This window comes from Camelus bactrianus, chromosome 15, assembly GCF_048773025.1.
Source record: "Camelus bactrianus isolate YW-2024 breed Bactrian camel chromosome 15, ASM4877302v1, whole genome shotgun sequence".
In the NCBI taxonomy this organism is placed as follows: domain Eukaryota; kingdom Metazoa; phylum Chordata; class Mammalia; order Artiodactyla; family Camelidae; genus Camelus; species Camelus bactrianus.
The window spans coordinates 45,797,128-45,814,702 of NC_133553.1; the positions used below are offsets into that span (position 1 = coordinate 45,797,128).

Here is a 17,575-nt window from a genome sequence, read left to right on the forward strand (position 1 = left end):
CCTGCGTAGCCGAGTGAGGAGCTGTTTTATTTTTTACCTCCGGGAGGAAGCTAGCTCCATTTCTGTTCTGTTGCGAGGTGGTTAGCTCATCTTCTGACATACAGGGAGAAAAATGCCTTCTTCTCTAGCCCCCTCCGGGGTCCCAGAGACATCAGCCGAGCTTATTGCGCCCGACGCATTGCCCATCCATCCAGAGCGAGTGTTGTATTATAAAAATGGTTCTGCTTTTGTAAGTAGTTGAAAGTCAGTGCTTTGAATCCTACTTAAAGTTATATTGTTTCCCTGTTTTGACTTTCAAGACACTGTTTGATGCGATACTATTTCTAAGTCTGAAGCTGAGTTAATTGATTGCATTGTCAAAATATTATGGACTTGGAAATAGGCCCTGTCCACATGCAATAAGCCAAATGCATTCAACCTTGGCACTCAGAAAAGCAACCTTGTTTTTAGCTCTTTTTTGGAGGGAAGCTGTTAAATTAGGAAATGGATTTCTTTATTTTCAGATTTCTTACTTGTTTGCACCCAGAGCAGGTGTGGTTTGGGGTGGATTTTTTTTCAGGGGTTTTTGGTCTATACAAAAAGATATCTGACTCTCATGGAGAGATGTTCAGTTATTAAAAATGAATAACTTTGTCCTAGGGTCAAAGGCTGCACACGAGTGATCTTGGCATATCACTCTGTGTGTGTGTGTGTGTGTGTGTGTGTGTGTGTGTACATATTTAAGAAGACAGAATTTTAGGGGAAAATAGGAAAAAGCCTCTTTCCTTTATGCTCACGGCTGTGATGCAGTCTGCCCGAAACCATGGTTACAGGGCTTACAGGGAAGCTCCAAAAAACCACAGCAACTACAACCCTAGGAGATTTGTGGCTTACACTTTGGGAAGCAGGCAGACCTTTATGGAATCCCAAAGAACACAGGGCCATTCCATTCCCTACCAGTTCACCAATGGCCTTTGCCGCTGCCTCCCTCCCACCACGAGAATTCCCATTTATTCCCCCATTTCCCCTCCACATGTGGCCTTTAGCCCTTTCACTCATGAAAGCAGTGCGTGTCTGAGGGGGAGCTGAAGGGATAACTAATTTCAGAGCCAGATCTTAACACTAAAAACCTGTGATTTTGAAGTTGTTTTAGAAAAGGAAGGGGAAGAAAAAAACCATGCCTACGGCAGTGAGAAAGTGGGGCCTTTTGTCATGTATGTTGCAGATGAGGGAGTTGGACAGTCAGGTGGAGAGAGGGTAGGATGAACAACAGGTCTACTTTTATCCACAAAACAGGTGCTGGTTGGAGGGAAGGGTATCTGAGTGTCTCTGGTGATACTTTGCCAGGGCCCACCCAAATCTTGGGCACAAGGGGCCCCAGCCCCACTACTGAGCACTTCCAGTGAAGTGTGCAGTGGGCACTAGTCTTGTTTGACTATCATTCTCACGTTCTCAAATTCACATTGGACTTGGCCCTAGATCAGATCATCTAGTGCACAGGCAAATTTCACAGATAAGGATGTTGAATCCCAAAGAAGCTAAGTGGGTACCTGAGGTCACATGAGAAGCAAATGGGGGAGGGTTGGAAGTAGGGACCACACCTTCTATTGCCCACGACTTGCCCAGTGGAGAACTGGGCCCTTTGGCCTCCCCATCTAATTCTCCCTGCAGATTCATATGCTGTGTCCCTGATGTTTTTATTGTACATGAGAATTTAAAGTGCTTTCAAAATCAGTGTCTTTTGCCTTATAGCAAGTGTGAATTAGTCATGACAGGTACTGGACAGATTCAGAAACTTGAGACACAAAAAGGCCAAAGCCACAGGATGAATCAAGTAGTGGAGCTGATTCTGTTTGCCCATCTAGCATTGTTTTCACTACAGGATGCTGTGACCACTCTGGTTCCTCCAGAGTGAGGACACAGCGGCAGAGGTGATTGGCCCTTGTAAAGAGATAAGTTGCACCCGGGATGGCTAAGGTCACCTTTCTCACCCTCGTTGGCCAGGGGACACCCACAGAATCACACCTTTGGATAGAATTTCCTGGGCTCTGGCTTCTATGCTCTTCACCTGGCAGTGATGAAGAGATGTGGCTGAAAAATCTGGCCTGGAGTACAGAGATATAAAGGGCATGCAACAGCCACTTCTCTCATTGCTGTGGAACATTTCATTCAGTTGCATGATGAATTCACACTCACTCACCGAGCTCTTGTTTTGTGGTGAGATCCACCAGGACCATTTAGCACTCTGCGTGATCCAGAAGTAAAGAGACTAAGGGTTATTCTCAGGAGGCTTCGTTTCACTAGGGAAATGACACTGAATCGATACATCTAGACACTGCAGTAGCAAGTAGGTTATAAATGAGTGGTACCTTAAGTATGTTAAAGGAGTTCAAGAAGGAAGTGCACTGGGATGGCTGGAAGAATCTGGGGGTTCCTGGAAGGAGGAATGAACTGGGTGTGAAATGACGGGTGATATATAAAGAGAGATTTACAAGAGGAAACAGTGTTCCGTGGGCACAGACCTGCTGGGGAAAAGGCAGAGAATGCCTGTGATCAAGGACACATGGCTGAAATTGAGGGTGCCTGTTCAGAAAGAAGCAGGCAGAGGGAGTTTCCCCAAATTTAAGACTTTTATCTGAGTACTGCCTGTGCTATTATGTACTTACGTAAAATTTTGAAACTCTGATTCTTTTATTTCCCTCTTAAACCCCAGTATGCATGAAATCACAGGTTTGGATACTGTAGTTACAGTTTTTCTTCATTTACACTAAGATAAACACTTGGCCTCTAAAATAAAAAGTTCATCTCAGGTGTCTCTTAAAATCAGTAGTGATATGAGGGCTACAGTTCAGAAACCCTGGAGAGTGAGAAAGTTTAGAAAACTGAGGTGGATTCTAGAATGTTTAAAAGCCAGGCTGAGATCATTATTCTCCAGACAATAAGAGACATATCAGTTGTGATGACAAAAGGGGTTGCTTTAGAGAAAGCTCATTACAGAGAGACGAGAAGATTTCACTCGGACTTGAAGCAGAATCTCATTAAACCCTATTGCTGTAGCTCGTTTCCCGAGAACTAAATACTAACGCTACTCAGACTCTGGTGTCCCTAAGAATCACTGGGTGGGGGTGGGCGTGTTCAAAGTGTAGCTTCTCCTGCCCCATCTTCAGAGCTTTTCATTCTGTGGTTTAGGATGAGGGTTGGAATATTCAGTTTTAACAAGCTGTCCTCGAGATTCTGGCTAGAGCATACCTGGAGAAACATGGAGCTAGAAGAGAAATTGTGGGCAGGCAAGGGCTTCAGATAATTCATATGCCAAGATTCTGTACATGAGAAATGTCCTGAGATTTTAGAGGAGACTATCATTTCTAAAGCAAGATTTATAAGCGTGATTGTGTAAACTAGAAGGATCGGGATTCATGTGAGAACCGGAGGCTGAATGGCTGCTGGTTGGAGCCATACTTGAAAATTTAGGGCTGATGGGGGTGGGGAAGGGGGCAGGGAGGGTGGCTGCAGCACACAGGCTACAGCTGGATGGTCCTGTCAGTGTGGAGTTTGCTCTGTTGTCACCCGCAGTCTATATCCTGAGCTCAGTTTTCCCCCATTCTACCCTCCCAGCCTCTGAAGATGTCTTTGGTTTGTGTCACTCCCTCCTGTAGAAGAGGTGCTCATAGTACAGTGGTAATGACCCAGAGTTGCTTTCTGAGAGCTGGGGTGGCCGAGCACCTAAGGGGGGAGCTCTGCAGTCTGGCTGCTGGGGTTAGAATCTCATCTCTACCACCAACCCCTTTGGAGACCTTTAGGGAACCGTCAAACCTGTGTTTCTGTTTGTTCCTCTGTAAAAAGTGGGAGGTAGTACAAGTACCCACCTGTAATGAAATGGGGTTGCCGTGGGGATGGAAGGAACGGATACATGCAAAGTGCATAAAGCAATGTGCCTGGCTGTCAGTAAGGGCTCAGTGAATGTTTAACGATTGTAGCTTTCGTTATTATGTCCCCTAAACCGACCGTGGGGCTGTCTCCAGAGGGAGTTCTTTACTGAGTTGATTATTATACAGGACCTAAAGAAGCCAGTTTTTCATAGCCTCCAAAATGTTTTTCATCCGAGGAGTCTCATTTGTCAAGGAATGGAATGCTAGTGTTTCTGTTTCATATTTCCAAAATAGCCCATTGACAGAGCTTCTCAAAATTATCCCACCCTACTGACCCTGGCAGATATGACCTCACCCCTCTTGGAGAGGTTAGCTCTAGGGCCTTGGCCCCAAAGACTTTGGGGAGATTCTTCCAATGCAAAAGGCAAGGAGAGGCGCCTAGTGGTTCAGATGCTGATGCCCTGGGCAGAGTGTGAGCACCCACAGTGGTGAAACTGCCCCAGTGAGTTTTCTACTGCTGGTGGCCCATCTCTATCTTCAGGACTCTTTTTTTTTTTTTTAATTCTTTATTTCTTGAAGTATAGTCAGTTTATAATGTGTCAATTTCTGGTGTACAGCATAATATTTCAGTCATATATATATTTGTCTTCATATTCTTTTTCATTGTAGGTTACTACAAGGTGTTGAACATAGTTCCCTGTGCTAAACAGAAGAAATCTGTTTATCTATTTTATATATAGTAGTTAATATCTATCTTCAGGACATTTGTAAGGCAGTCTGTCTCAGAGGATCTCCTGAAAACCTCTGTTATCATTTAAGCAGAGCGAGGTGGGGATGGTCTGGAAAGGGAGTGGGAGTCCTGGGAATGGTCTACACCTGCTTTGTGTGCACCTGCGTCTTGAATTCATCCCCTAGCAGCTGACGTTCCAGATTCTCCCTGCTTTGCTCCCTCCTGACTCCTATAATACTTACTATCTAATTAATTATTGCTCCCTTGGTAATAAGAGCTTATTTAACAACTACCCAAAGAAAGGGTTAGTTCTTGCCCCAGTGCTATCAGAGAGCAGCTTGACTTTGGGTCCCTGAAGTTAAAGGGCCTCGGGCCTCGAGGACTGTCAGGCCTTGTCTGTCTGTCCTGTTTCTCCTTCTCTGTGTCTTTAGTGACTGTTTGAGGCCCTCAGCTCACTAGCTCCTCAGTGGGCCCCTCGCCCAGAATCTCTGAGCGCTAAATACAGAGATGCCTCAACTGCTCACTGGTTGTGTGTCTTTGGGCATGTGACTTAGGCTTTTCACGTCTGTTTCTTTGTAAAATGGAATATAATAGTTTTCACTTTTAGGGTTGTTGTGAGAAATAAGGGAATCTCTGTAAAGTTCTTAGTAAGGGGCCTGGCTCCAGGACGATCTAACCATTTTATTAATAATTGAAGAGTTACGTGTGTGTGTATTTGTAGTTTTAGAATCTTTAATCAGAACATATGGTCCAGTGAAAGATAATTTTCTCTTTGATTTGTGAATGTATTTATGTAAGTCTCACATCATCTAAAAATAATTTAGTTACACTGAACAATTGCCTTTTTGAAAATATGAGAATTATGTGAAATGAGATTGTTTTGGAAAGTCTGGAACTGTGGCCACTAGAGTCAAAGGTTAATTATTTATTGAAGCATATGAGTAATTGGAAATAGGGATATTTGGGAGCTGCTGTTTTGGTTTTGCTGTACCAATTTCATCCAGTTTCATGGATTTAAATACATTCTCAATGCTGTTGACTCTGAATTCCTAATTCTAGCCCCTGCCTGTCCTTGAGATTCAGGACTGCCTTCTCATCATCACCATTTGATTGTGGAAAGGGCATCTCAAATTCAGTCATGTCCAGAAGTGTATATCTGATATCCCCCCTTTCCAGTTTAAGCCTCTCATGGTTTTCCCCATCTCAAGAAATGTCAGTTCCATCCTTCCAACTTCCCAGACCATTGTGGATGTGCCTCATTCTCACACATCCCATATCCAGTCCCTCAGCAACATCTGTTGCCTCTGCCTTCAAAATATGTCCCAAATCTGATCATTTTTCCATTATTTCAACAGCTTCCTAACTGGTACCCTGCTGCCCCAACTTCATCAGATCCTGTCACTCTGCTCGCAAATCTATCAGGGTGAAAACTCAAGTCCTTTTCACTGTCTATAAGGCCAACATGGTCGGCCTCCTGTTATGACCTCTCTGACCCCACTGCTTACCATCCTCACCTGTTCAGTTCTCTCCTGGTCATACTGACCCACTTGACACCCTTAAACTTATTCACCGTGTTCCTGCCTCAGTCTTTGCACCTGCTGTTCCATCCTTCTAGAATGTTCCTTCCTCAGATACCCTCCTGGATCAAGCCTTTGGCCAAATGTTACATTCTCAGTAAGGCCTTTTCTGGCAACCCGGTGTAAAATTTTACCCTTCTCCTTGACACTTTATATGTTCCTTTCCTGCTTTATTTTTGCTTTTTAGCTCTTATCTCTTCCTTATGTATTATATATTTTCCTCATTTATCTTTATTGCCCATCTCTAGCGCCAGAATAGAGGTTCTATAAAAGTGGAGGTTTTTGTTCACTGCTCTGTTCTTGGTACTCAAAACAATTCCTGACACACTGTTGAACGAGAGAATGAATTAAATCCAACAAGGGTGTACCTGCCTATGGTCTAGCACTATGGTAGATATTGGGGGCTTGGTTAAATAAAAATGGTGTCTGGAATCATTTCTGCCTCTGAGGAGTAGGAAATCTACTTGGGAAGACCCGTAGGGTAAGCAGTTGAGTGAATTCATTAAACAGTCTTTCTATACAGTTGAAAAAAGTGAGGAGAAGGCAGAAGAAAAGGGTATTTTATTGTATAAAAATCTGTGGGATCCTTGAAGATGTTCTTATGAGAGAACGTGGCAGTTTGCACCAACCTGAAGCATCTCCATCAAATCTGAGGTGTCTTTATTTTTTACTGTTTTATGTTTTCCAGCCTACTGAGGGATAACTGACAAGTAAAAATTGTATACATTTAAGATGTACATTGTGATGGTTTAGTATACATATACATTATAAGAAGTCAAGCCATGTTTTTTTGCATTCTTTTTTATTTTCAGTTTACAATGCTGTGTCAATTCCTGGTGTAAAGCATAATGCTTCAGTCATACATATACATATATTCGTTTTCATCTTCTTTTTCACTATAGGTTACTACAAGATATTGAATATAGTTCCATGTGCTATACAGTAGAAACTTGTTTATCTGTTTTTATTTTTATTTGTTTCTCAGGGGGAGGTAATTAAGTTTATTCATTTAATTATATTTTTAATGGAGATGCTGGGGATTGAACCCAGGGCCTCGTGCATGCTAAGCACACGTTCTACCACTGAGCTATACCCTCCCCCCTATCTGTTTTATATATAGTAGTATCTGCAAATTTCAAACTCCCAATTAGACCATTTTTTTAAGAATGGAAACTGTCACACAAAATAAAGGTTCCAAATGCTGTATAACCATTACAGAACAGGATGATGGTCTGAGGTTTCTAAAAGTAGGAATTGTATACCCTCTGGGTGTTCGGAGCCGGCGCAGGGTTCCATGATACCGAGAAGAGGAAAAAGCCCACTTGTCCACCCTTTGCCGAGTTTAAAATCAAGTTTAAATGCTCATAACGGCTTTAGATACAAAACCCTTTGTAATTGGCAGCAACAAGAAGTGAAATTTTAAATTCCAGCGCCTGAACTCACAGAGCTCATTGAAGCACACGCAGACAAAGCTTCCAGGGGTTTCACTTAGACTCAAAGAACTCGGGAGCAGGCCTGCAGTATTTTACATAAATAAAAGCTACACTTGGCAAAACACTATATTTCTCTCCAAGTTCCTCCGGGTATGTATGGGCTTGTTAAGCAATTACAATCTATTATAATGCTAATCAGTAGGCTGCACCTGTTTGAAATCCAGTTTTCTGGCAGAAGCCATGTGAAGTGGGCAAAAGTCTGCACTGCACTGGGAGCACTGAGAGGACAGGAACAGACTGTTGTCATCGTACCTTACCGACCTCTAAATGAATGGAGACGTCGCAGGGAATACGACTGAGCTCTGTAGTATCTGTTGCCTGGGAGGAAGGAGTGCAAGCCTGTCGCCAGATCTCAGTGCAGGAATAAGGACCTTCCCGTCCTTAACCCTGTCCCCCTCCCCCAACCCCTGTCCCCTCTACCTCACCTTGAAGTCTCAGAGTGGTGGTTTTTAAGCTTGTGCAAAGTCACTTTCACTTACCTGCAAGGAGTAAATTCACTGAGCTACTAACCCAGGTTCAAGATGTAATCAGGTTCAAGAATGGTTTAGAAGAATCACGGTAGGCGCATCTGTGATTAATGATTGAGGGTTAAAAATAGACGTTGATTTTGCTTATGTCCTTCTTGAATAGATTTGTTTGTTTTTTCAGACTATAGCATCTCTTGATGCCAGTTGTCTTTCCACAGCCAGATGTAGGCATCTTGCGAGCAGACATGTCTTCTACCCAACAGAGGCTCGTCGACCAGAGCATGAGCCACGCAGAAAGTGCACGTAACCTCGTCCGTTGGTTGTAAAAGGCTGCCTGTTTGGGGTTTGTCTTGTAGAAGCTCAAATAGGCAGCACTCTTTAACCAGAGTGACCTAGATTCTGCTCTTCTTCAAATTTCATCATCTAGTGCAGTGCTGAAAAGAAAGATGGTAGAACCCACAAGAGATTCTACCCAGTGGACAAAGAGGAGTCTTCATTCATTGTTCCAGCCATCCTTTCAGCCACTTAGCGAATATTTTTTGAATATCTGCTATGCCAGGCACCATGCTAGGAACCTGGTCCCTGCTCTCATGAGCATATAGTCCAGTAGGAGACACAGTATTAATCAAGGAGTAATATAAATATACTGGTATGTAAAATTACAACTAAGCATGAGAGCTCATCAGAAGGCTTTCAGAGCCTGGGGACATCTGGACCTCGCCTCTCCAGAGCTGGATTGGCTAATACCTTTTTCTTTCCTTGAGAAATTTATTGAATGGTGAGTGAGGTGACTTTCATTACATGGTGGCATTGGACCTTAGATTCCACATTTGTGAAAGCAGGAGTTAGCATGGTCTAGATACTCCGTAAGGCCTCTGTGAACAGTGGTCCTGACTTGGCTTTCTGCATTTTCGGCCTTGACTGTGCCTGATGGCATTGTATCTTTATTGTTCTCCATGAAGCTCAGTCTTATCTCCCCTGAAAAATTGCCCATTTCTGCCTTTCCCCCTCCTCATCCTTCTTTATTGTTGTGATCAAACTCACAAAGCTATTTCTGAAAGCTCACTTCTTTACCTAGTGTTCAAGGCCCACAAAAATACGTGTATTTTAAAAATGGAGCCCTCTATCTGTACCACTGAGCCATTCAGAGGATATTCTAAAAAACAAACACACAAGCAAGCGGAATTTCTAGATTGCAGGGTCTATGAATCCATTTCTCCTACCTTCTAGACTGATGATTATCTAAACCATTTGGGGCAGCTGACAGACTCATCAATCAGCCAGCAAGGACGGAGCAGGTGATCGACTAGTATTTGCCAGAATATCTTTCAAAGCATAGGAGTCTTTGGTAATATTTTCAGGTGTCTGCAATCAAAGAGGTTGGGAAATGTTACAGAGTCAAATGTACATTAGCATATTAAGGATTACAAGATAACCTATATAGCAAAGGGACTTCCATGCCTCTGTATGTAACCACCTATTTCTAAAACTTATTTCATCATAGAATATTCTTATTTGTAAAAAAAAAAAAAAAAAGAATGATTGGCACCATAGAACTAGTGTTTTGTGGACATATTTTGAAAAACGTAATCAGAAAAAATGAGTGGACCTTTCTCCAATGGGCCATTTGGAGATTCAGGGTTAACACCCTTTTATGAAACAGTGAAGTCAAAGAACTGTGGGAATTCACGGGAGAGGGGGATTAATGTGGGTTCTAGTAGTTGGCAGAGGCTTCTTGGGTGTGATTTGGAGCCAGTCCTTGTAGAAAATAGAATCTGAGTAGACAGGGGAGGGAGCCCCTGTGAGTTGGAAGACGAGCATAAAGAATGTTGAACAGGCAGTTTTTAGAATTTTGGGTTATGAGGGTAGTTAGGAAACTAGTGAGATTTAAGTAGGAGTACAATCCAAAAATAATTGCTTTATTAAGAAAAAACCACACACAAAAAACAAAACAGTAAGATATCTGAAGAAAAGAAACAGTGGATAGAATAGGTTATTCATTCATTAATCTATCCATCCATCTAGCCAGCCAGCCAACTAGCCAGCCAGCCAGCCATTCAGCAAATATATATTGAATACTTTCTATGTTCTAGGAATTTTGCTCAGAGCAAAATGTTGAACAAAATCACTCATGATATATTGAACTCTTTGTTATCAAGGAAATCTATCCTGAGGGCTAACCTCAATCTTGCATGCTGTATTTCCAGTTAATTTTCTTTTGTTTATTTCTTGATAGGCCTGACAAAGATGGAAAATAGCTTTGTAGCATCTTTCATGTAATTGAGTGGTGGCTTGTTTAAATTCATGAATATAAAAAAAAAATAGTGTGGGCTTTGGAGTCAGTCCCTCCTAGGTTGAATTCTAGTTTGATTAGTTTTGGCTGCACAATATTGGGCAAATTATTTAACCTATCTGTACCAGTCTCCTTATCTATAGAAGACAATAATAGCTGTCTTGTGGAGTTACTTTAATATTAGAGGAGACACTTAAAAGTGTCCAGCTTCTAGCAGATTTTAAAAAAATAGTAATTAATTATTATTTGTAAATACCTGCAATTAATATTTATTATTAGGTACAGGTAAAACTGTGCTTCTGTCTGAGGATTATGTTCAGTAATTCCCAATGAAGAGTCTCAAGCAAAACCTTTTAGAGTCTCTACTCCCCTCCCTCTCTGAAATGAGCCAGCAACATTTGCTGCATTCCAAGTGTGCAGAACTGGACTCCCACTCTTAGCCCTTCTTAAGTGACCCCTTGTGGTGGGAGGTGCAGGGAACATAGATGACCCACCCTTGGGCTTTCTTTGCGGTCCTATTGAAGGGACCTTCCCGACACTTTGTTCCCTCTTGCCTTTTTAAAAAGCAGAGACCGTGTTGCGTTTTGACCTGAACATCACACCTGCATTAGCTTGTGGGCCCAATGTGGTAACTGAGGTTAAGGGTTTTTTAACAGCCCATTTTGCTGTGGTCCAGGTGTACAGGCCATTTCTCTGGGCCAAAGTGCATCTGACTTTATTTCACCACCATGTGTCTTCTGTAAGCCCACCCTCCCATGCAGTGCACACTGACTGCTCTATTGGCCCAGCCCAAATGTAGGCAGCACCCAAAGCCACTCCATTTAGAGAGTAGGACCTTGCTTTTGCCCTAGACATTGGAATTGCTAGAGTACCAAGAGTTGAAGAATAGTCAGTCTTTTGAGAGGATTACTGTATGCTCGTAAGGACTATACATTTACTTGTTAATTTTCTGTTAAGACCCTTGGTCTTTAAGCTCAGATTTCATTTTAGATAATTTACATTGAAATAACAAAAATAAATGTGGCAAATAGCTCATCTGCCCTTCTTTATTGGATCATTTCTCAGAAACTGCCTTTTCTTCTCTTCAGTCAAATAAGTCATCTTCTTCCTTCAAATCCTTCAGAATTCGCCCAGGAGCAAGAGGTCTTTTTTTTTTTTTTTTAATAACTTTGTGAGTTTATGAAAATTCACTTACCATCCTGCAACTTTTGCTTCCTAGGTCATGAAAAGCATTAGTACTAGTCATCCTTTTAAGGTTGTAGGGTTTGATGGGAGGAGTAAATGAGATAAGTGTGGGTGAAAGGGCTTGGGCATTTAACCATGTCCTATGATGAGCAGCTGCGTGCTTTGCAAAGTCACCCTATCTTGAAGTAGGTAAAAAAGTTTGTCTTTGGCACCCAAGCCCCTTTGTCTGTATCCTTTGCTCCTCCTCCTTGACACCATCCTATTTCTTTCATAGCTCTGAGCCCAGAGTTGCCAGATAAATGTGCAGTTAAATTCGAATTTCAGATAAACAACAAAAACTTTTTTTTTTTACTATAGATATGTCCTAAGTATAGCATGGGACCTACTTATACTAATAAAGTGTTCATTAGTGTTTATCTAAAGTTTGAACTTAACTGAGAGTCCTGTCTTCTTATTTGTTAAACCTGGCAACCTGGGCCTCTGTGTCCCCCAAGCCCAATAATGAAACATGCCCAGACATCTCTTTGTCCCCCTAGGGCAGAGGAAGGGAATTTACAGTCACTTTAAAATGGAAGGCTTAGCCTCCTGTTAAAATAATTCCAGCATTAACCAAAAGTAGGGAACGTGTTTTTCAGTTGGGGTTTGCTTTCAAGAACCCCTAGAATCACGGAGATGGCCTCCTTCCTGCCTTCACGTTTGAAGCTGAGTCCTCCTCATTGGCCTGTTATGAGCAGCGGGACCCCGCAGTGTCTCCTTATTCCCATGGTGAATATCAGGGCTCTCTTCACAGAAAGGGCACAGTCCCTAACCATGACCACTGAGCTGGTTTAGAAATAGATAATAGTTTTCATTTTAGAAAAGAATATGTCATTTCTTCGTATTAAAGTATAGTTGATTTATAATGTTGTATTATTTTCTGGGGTACAGCATATATATATTCTTTTTCATCATAGATTATTACAAGCTATTGAAATAGTTTCCTGTGCTTTACAGTAGGACCCTGTTGTTTATCTAAGAATATCTCATTTAAGTTCCAGGTGCCTGAGTATTAATTCATGGTGACAGCAGTAGGCTTGATTTTCATATCGTTAGTAGTTTGGTTCTCTGGAATCCAGAGGATTTGTGAAAAAGTTGTGCGATGGCACTAAATATCCTTTCTAGGTGCTCAGAGCCAATGACAGTGTCCCTCCATCCCCAGGTGTTTATAGGATAGAGTCCAGCCCCGTCGTCCTGCCAGGCACTTCTGGACCCTGCGTGGCTTGCACCCATCCCTCCCCCGTTTTCTGCCAAGTGAACCCCACATCATCTGTGCTGAGAATCTGCTCCGTGAGGACTTGTTTCTGTCCTCCGTGCCCAGGGTTTCGTTGTGCTCCGGTCCCCACCATGTCCATGTTCCTGGGGTACTCTAGCCATCCAACCAAGTCTCTCCCTTTGGAGCCATCATCATTCCTAGAACTCTCAAGGCTATGGCTCTTTTGGCCTTGGGAATCCTGGTGGCATTTGTCATCTGTGCCCTCCTTTTACACATACTGATGTTGAGTGTGGATGATCCACACCATAGAAAATGTCCTGAGAGGAAAAACTAGTGCCATTTTGTGCTAACTCTTGGCATGTTGCCTTGAGCATAATAGATGCTTGATGAGTTAAAATAAATTTTAACATTAAATTACAATAAGTTTTACCGAAAAAAAATAGATGTTCTTTAGATATTTGTTTGGGGGTGTTCTCCTTCCTTCCATGACAGAACAGAATGCAATATTTAAAAAATTATACTCATACACATCTGTATGTGCTTTAAAAAAGAAAAAAAGCAAGAGGGGGTACTGATACTTGGGGAGGGTTTTTATCTTTTACTTCAGCATTTAAAAAATAATGAATTCTAGAGCAGTTTTGCAGAAAAGTTGAGCAGGCCATATAGACAGTCCCATATACCCTCTTATCCCCACACACAATTTCCCCTATTACCATATATATATATATATATATATATATATATATATATTTTTTTTTTTTTTTTTTTTTTTTTTTACTTTAAAAGTAAGGGGGAAAAGTTGCAGCCCAGCCACTTTGTGTTGAAGCAGGTGGTGTCATGGTTAAATGCAGAGGCTTTGCATTAGAGGGAGGCGGGTTCTAATCCTGGTTGTACCACTAAACCAGCTGTGTGACCTTTTGACAAGCTGTGTAGCCTCTCTGAGCTTTCATTTCTTCATCTGTAAAACATCCATCTAATTGTGTTGTTTGGGATAAATAATACAATGCACGGAAAGTGCTTGTCACATGATAAGCACTTAACAATGTTAGCTATTATTACTATTATAATTCTCTGGTGAAAATAAATTGTAGAATATGTGGTGTGGGATTTATGATGTTGTCAATGTCCATTTGATTTGATTCTGTGTGTTGGAGGGTCGCTCAGTCTTGGGGTGGCTTTTTATCTGAGGGGCATGCCTTCGATAGATGGTAGTTCTCATTGTAACGAGTGACCTAGGGAAGGGCCGTGGTTTGCCAAGCTTGTATTTACTGGCTGCTTTCAAGCATTTAAAGGCCAGCATACATTCACAAAGTGCTGCATTCACAGTAGCTTGTTTATTCTTTATCAACTCATGTGCTGTGTGACCTTGGGGAAGAAATGTAACCTCTCTGAACTTCAGTTTCCTCAGCTATCAAATGAGAATGGTCATGTTGGCTCTGCCTACCTCCTTGTGTTGAAAGACTCATTTTATATACCTCTGAAAAGTGAAACATGTCACACGCACACTCGTATTAAGCGGCAACGATGAACCACTTTGGAATTTGGGGAGAGGGATGGCGTTTTCATCTAAAGTTTACAGATGGGAAAATTGAGGCTAGAGATTGTCCCTTGGAGGGGACTAGAGGGGCTCCTATCTCCCTAAGTCCCTGATAACACCGAGCGGAGAGCAGCATTTGGGTTTCTGAGCCAAATAGTCTGCCTCACCCTCTCATTGTTGGGGCTGAAGATTTAAAATTGATCTGTGGGCTTTGTTTCCAGGAAACTGGAGTCTTAGAAGCCCACCCCCACGAGTAAGAGAACACATCTCTTTCTTTGCTTCCTTATCCCTTCTTGGCTCTTAAAATTTTTGTCTTTATCACTGCTTATCATATGACTGCGCACAGACGACCGTAAAGCCAGCTATTTTAAGGGGAAAGAGGGAGGAAGACAGATAAGACAGTGATTCAGAAACGAGCAGGAAAATGGAGGCACGTGGTTGTCCCCTTGTGGGTGGCATGTGCAGCAGTTTTTTAGACTGAGAAAGCCTCCCAAGGGCCCGGAAAGTGAATTAGGCCTATCGTGAAAGAGTTTTAAAGCCCTTCCTTATGCTAGGACAGATTCAGAGCCCAGATGGAGCCTATGGTTCACAAGTGCCCCCCTGCCCTGCTCTGTGCCTGGGGCACCAAAGGAGGGGCACCTGCCCCCAGGAACAGGAAAGAGAGAAAGGTCCACTTGAGAAACCTGATCACATCAGTTTCAGAGTGAGAGGAAACTGGGTCTTGTCCTAACCTATTTATTGGTGGATGTGTGAATTAGTGAAGCCTTTTTTTTTGAAGAGCAACCTGGCAGGTAGTATCTGTAAAAACCACAGTGTATGTAATCAAGATCTAATCCAGATGATGTGTATAATCAACTCCATGATAGTTAGCAATCATATGTCTACATTACACTAATACTATTTAAGATAACTTGTCTCTGATGGCTGAAGAGGTGGCCCTGTGGGTCCCAGACCTCGAAAAGGCTTCTCTGGTGGGGTTTGGATTTTAGGTATGCGAGCGTCTTTTGACCCTTTCCAAATGTAAATTGATTGAGAACTTTCAGAATTTTTATCTACTTTTTGTAGGAGGATCTGTTTTTCTTTTTGAGGGGGAAGGATGAGAGAAAAGAGGATAAGGGCACGTCTTCTCAAGTTTTTCAAATTCTGGGTCAAGACCCATCCGTTGAGGTCATGAGATCAATTAGCTGGATCTCCGATAGCAATTTTATATCTGGAAACAGAATAGAACAATACCAAAATGATCAGGATGCATCGCATGCACTAAGGGTAAATATTATTTTAGAAGACTTCTGCTTCCGTTTTATGTATTATTTATATGATGATCTTAATTCTTACTGTGGTCCCAGTAAAAATTTAAAAATTTGAGAAACATTGGCCTGGAACACAATTTCTGATTCAACAGACTTGAGAAGGGTGTAAGACAGAGATAAGGAAGGAAAGACTAGGGTTCCCTGCACTCAAGAAGCTACCAATTTTCTCACCCAAACAATTCTATAAAGGAAGATGTGTTAAGCTTGCCCTGGGGAAAGATTGATAAAGGCTTTGTGGAGGAGGTGGCCTTTGAAGAATGGGTGGGGTAGACTGGTTCTGAAAAACCTGCCTGACAGATCCTCAGTCAATAAGTCCACAGCAACTTACGTGGGATGCAGAAGTGACCTGGTGAACTGAAATGCCTTATGTTCTCCGAGAACCCCCATCTCCTGACACCCCTTCAAATGGCATTCAATATCAGATAATGGTGCATCAGGGTTCCTAGGTTGAACCACCTGAAGTTCAAGGTCAGAGAGCTCAATTCGTGCCTGGTGATGCATGGTGGGTTTCTCCAGCACTGGCTACATACACTTCAGCCAACACCAGACAGTTTTGCACTTTTTGATCAGGAACGTGGGGTCTTCAAAAAATAATGTGTTTTGACCTCACCTCTCAGGAGACTGCCAAAGGTTAATACATTTATTCAAAAGTCTATACTTTTTCTCTTGATTCTTCCGCAAAACTTGTATGGTAGTAAAAACACATTCCTCCTCTTAATTTGATATTTGAGGACAAGACCCAGGGAAGTTAAATGAGGAATTGGAGGCTGGGGCAGATGGATGAGCACCTAGTCTCTTGGGTTTTGGGACAGGGCTATTTATATGCACAGGTCTCTAATCTCCCAAACACACTGAGGCCAAGGGGCTGAGGATGTGAGCAGAAGGTGTTAATATCAATACCATTATACATTTAATATCATTATATATTTGTACATTTAAGCTCTATTTCAAAGGTATTCAAATGCATCAGAATTCCTTCCTAACTTACCCTTTACCTCCTCTTGCTTTTCTCTCTTCTCTTTTTTTCTTAGGAATGGTCAGATCAGGGAAAGGTCCATGGAACATTCCCCCCCCCAACCGAAAGAGTGTAAAAACTGCTATTTAGTAACAGATACTCACTTAATCCTCATGCATAGATGGAAACTGAGTGCTCAGAACTTAAGTGGTTTGATGAAAGTAAAAACTCTAGTAGAGGCAGAAAATATGAGAAAACAGGTTTCCTGAATCCTATTCAGGTGCTTGCATAGCTGTGCCACATTGAATTCAACCATCATCACCCACCAGGCTTCCAGCATCCATTAACCATCCATCCAGTTTGTTGGTCATAAGTTAATGCCAATACCATGTGTCTTGAACTTTTAGTAAGGGAGACTGGTTTATTTATGTTTTCAGTTTGCTCTTTAGCTGTTGACTGAGGTTGGGGCAGATGATCAGACCACCCTTTGGGCTGACAAAAACTGAAACTTGTCTATTTGAGTGAGATAACCATTTGCCTGTCTCTCCAGGGTTGGTCTTTATGTGTCAAGGGAATGGTGAAAACCATGGTGAAGGGTGATTTAAAAAATGAGTTCCTGTTTTGTTCCCCCCAGTTACAGAATTGCCTAGCGTGTCAGGATGCATTTACTTTGTAATTCAGTCTCCCATACTGACAAGATCCTTCCTTTCAAGTTGGAGTAGGGTTTCCCAAAATGTGTTCTGCTGAATAAAAGAAGTTAATAGGTCATACACACTCAAAAGAGGAATGCCATAGTCAAGTAGATTTTGGAAACAGTGGATTAAATAAAATGAAGCATTTACTGCAGGACGTTTCAGAGCCTTTAATATGCTAATTTCCATTAGCTTCCAGGATGGCAGTTGAGTGAATAGTGTTCCCAAACTCATTT

General features: G+C 42.0%; 1 protein-coding gene across 2 annotated transcripts in view; it reads left to right on the top strand.

Moving 5' to 3' along the window:
- PRKCE (protein kinase C epsilon) overlaps window positions 1-17,575 on the top strand; it is a 470,104-nt gene that overhangs the window by 1,168 nt on the left and 451,361 nt on the right. The gene's annotated exons all lie outside the window — the stretch shown is intronic.